General features: G+C 37.1%; 1 pseudogene; it reads left to right on the forward strand.

The window, feature by feature from the left end:
- The first annotated feature begins 2,513 nt into the window (after positions 1-2,513).
- Positions 2,514-2,711, forward strand: LOC134377644 (NADH dehydrogenase [ubiquinone] 1 alpha subcomplex subunit 1-like; annotated as a pseudogene).
- Positions 2,712-3,749: the final 1,038 nt, after the last annotated feature.

The raw sequence follows: 3,749 nt of genomic DNA on the forward strand, positions 1-3,749 counted from the left end.
CTTGGGCAAATCCCTTCACACTTGAACCTCAGTTTCCAAATGGGTAAAAAGAGAACTTTGATTAGGTTGTCCTAGAGTGACTTCCTAGCACTCACACCTGCATCTGATTCTGTGTCAGCCCTTTCCCATTCTTTTCTAGCTTCACGTCCTCTGAGGATTTTCATTATATTTGTGGTTATTTGGACTCTTATAAAAGGCAAGCATTAAAATAGAGTAAAAAGTAGGCCATTCATAACAGTAACTTATTAAAGGTCATTTTATTTGGTTTTTGATAATCGAAGGAAAACACAAATGTGCACACTAAATCAAGTTGGCAAGAGTGTGTAATCTGATGCCAAATTTAAACTGAACAGACTTCACGCTTACTGACATCAGATTCTTTGATTTTATACATATATATATATATATATATATATATTTTTTTTTTTTTTTAAGTACTTCCAGTGTCCTGTATTTGGGTGGTTTTATTCCTGACCTCCTTCCCTTCTCCCATTCCAATTGCAGCAAAAGATGAAGAATATGGAGGAAAAGCCAAAAAAGGCTGTATGTATGTGTGTACAGGAGTGTGTGGCAATGCAGAAATCAGCAGTCCCCTGTCCATTGAAATTTGCCTCAGTAACTAAATTGCACTCTGGGCAGAGTAAACCAGACAGGGTTGGTGTTCTCTGAATTAACCTAAGAAACTTTTATTCCTTTACTTGTGGGCAAAGAGAAAGCTTTCTGGAGCACAATCATAAGAAAAGATAGTGATGGTCATGCAGTTAATTAAGAAGCAAAAGAAACATTCCTCTCCTTCCCCCAAACTGGAATGTTTATTTCTTCAAGTGTGTGCCAGCAATCAGGAGGTTGTCACTAAGCAGATTGATGATTCTGAGAAAGTCATTTCATGCCTGATGTTTCAGTTTTCTCATCTTTAAAATGGAAGTTACAGTATTTATCCCCTACCCAAAAGACTGATATAAGGAGAAAAAAAGGTGAGAATGAGCTTAAGAAGTAAAGGCACTGCAGAAATACAATGGTGTCTCCACTGAAAGAGCAAGCTACTCTGTCAGAATTGGAAATATGAGATTCCATGTAAATCTTCTAGATAATTAGGCATGTAACCTTAAGCACTAAATGGAATATCAAACATTATTTTACTATTTCTTAACAACTCAAGGTCATTACCATGAATATTGTTTATGAAACTGTTCTGTTTTTGCCCTTCATTCTAAGTGACTTCAGGCTGCTGTGATCTTTTTTTTTTAGTTCTTAATCGTGTGTTCTACTTTTTCATTATTTTTCCTACAGACTGTGAACTGTCCTCTCTTGTGTTATTAATGTGGTTTCCTTCGTCCTTTCTGGTTTGGTGCTTGGAAATCTGGTAATAAATTAATTAGCATTGTCTTTGATATAAAAGTAAATTGACAGGTAGTGGGGAATTGCCATGATTTAAGGACACAAACTATGTGGCCTCTCTTGGTTATTTGGTCTATTATATGCCATAGATATTATCCTTATTTTCTTTTTTCCTCTGCTACAATGTACTTTCCATAGTGTCTGCATGATTCTGGCACTTTAGTAAAATTACCTTTAGTGTTTTAACAGAGATTTCAATTTTAGTGATTTGAAGTGAGTTCTTTTTTTTTTTTTTTTTTTTTTTTGTCTTTTTGTGACCGGCCGCATCGTGCTCAGCCAGTGAGCGCACCGGCCATCCTTATATAGGATCTGAACCCGCGGCGGGAGCACTGCCACGGGGTCGGCCCTTGAAGTGAGTTCTGATCAGCCCTCACATCCTCTAAGCTTTGCTAACCTAGGCAATGGAGGCTGTTACTTTTTCTTCATTTAACAGGAATTTTGCTTCATTCCTTGTCTCATCATCTCTATTAAGTAAGATGGACTCTCTCTCTGATGTTTCTTAGGATAGGAACCATATATCTTGCCTAAAAAAGCCTGTCCTATAGGACAGGGCTAGACACTCTTAGCATACTACTGTCCCTATTTTATAAACAACGAAACCGGGGCTGGTTTAAATGACCTACACTGGCCACGTTGCTTGTGGCAGGGCCAGCACTGGGACTGATGGAATCTGCTGGCTTATACCTGACTTCGAGTTGTTTTCTCTACTGCATCCCAACTGTGACCTGAATCCTTACTTTTTCTCTGATGAAAGATCCAGAAAAATGGAGCCAGTGCCTACATGTCCACATCTGATTTCTTTTGTACCTAGCAGGCCATCTCTCTCTGTGGATCATGGTCATGTGGCTGCTTCAGGATCTCCACGACCCCCCAAAATTCAATTGCATGAGTTTGTGTGCCTATAATTTTCTTCAAAGTTTCAAGGAAATTTGACCCTTAAAAAATTGTCATCCACTAATATATTATTGTTTTGACACTACAAATAGCATTTCCTCCCCACCTAATTAGTACTATGTCCAATTCAGAGGATTAAAAATACTTTAGGGGTTTACTGGGAAGCTGGTCACCTTTAAGGGGCCTAGAATTAGGGCTTTGACCTAGGTGACCATGCTGAGATGTGGTTCAAGATTCTCCCTGGAATCGGGCATGAGCTCGCTCATCCCAGGAATGGCCACTGCTTACATCCACAGGTTCACTAATGGAGGCAAGGAAAACAGGATTGCCCATCATCCATATCAGTCGACTGTGATGGAGATAGGCACATTTCTGGAGTTAATCATTACTATGTGTCAAAGGGTTTGAAGAACATCTAATAAGGAAGCATTTCCATGACTGATGAAAAATAACTCAGTTATGGTCATCTACTCCTGTTAGAAGGTTATGTAATATATTATGTAGCATGCAGTGTGTTATGTAAAAAATAAATGAAAAAGAAAAAAAATACTTTAGACATTTCATTTTATTTGCATGGTATGATAACAATGACAGATTGCAGGTGAAATTTTAAACTTGTCTCAGACAGCTCTTCTATGAAAGGAAATGACTTTCTTTTAGACAAGTGACATTTGAAAATGTCATTATACTATAAATTCAAACTATTATTTTCTGCATTCTTAATCATTTGTCCAATGGAAGAAGTCACATAAGAAGGTGTGGAGCTTTTTAAATTTCACCAAATCAGAATCTGTCTTTTTCTATTCAGTAGAGTACAAATGAAAGCACTGTTTTTTCCATGTGCTTTTAACATTGATTTTATACACACAGTGTACCAGTCAGTATGGTTAGCTCATCCTTTCAGGTTATTTGTCATGCTCCAGAAGGAGAGGTAGTGAAATCCCTCTTTAATCTTAGCCACCAGATCTGCAGTTAGAATTAAGCAATATATCTATGTTCATAAAAAACAACAAGAAAAAATAGAAATGGAAATGGTTCTGTGTACAGGAGGGTGGTTGTTTGTGTCCTAGCACTTGGGAGTTGAATCCCAGTTTCTTGTTTGTGCAATGTTCTATTTCTTACCTCTGCAAGGTAAAGCATCCTTTGACCTCTTTAAGGAAAAAAAATGTAAAATTAATGATTTTAAAATACATAATGTGTGTACAGTTGAGACTTTTTAAGCGAGGATACCATGTCTGAGCTATCTGATAAAGTTGAAATATGTTGTCAATCAACTTCTTTCACATTTAAAAGGAGAAAAGAAAGGGAGTAACAGTGAAGATGGAGACCTTATGTTAAGTTTGAAAAAACGCTAAAGGCCTAAATGGTAAAATGCAAAATTGTTATTTTGTAATTTAGCCTCTCCCACAGCTGTATTCCTTTGTGTTGTTGAATTAATCAATTTTTATGCCATATGC

The sequence above is a fragment of the Cynocephalus volans genome, chromosome 5 (assembly GCF_027409185.1).
Source record: "Cynocephalus volans isolate mCynVol1 chromosome 5, mCynVol1.pri, whole genome shotgun sequence".
In the NCBI taxonomy this organism is placed as follows: Eukaryota; Metazoa; Chordata; class Mammalia; order Dermoptera; family Cynocephalidae; genus Cynocephalus; species Cynocephalus volans.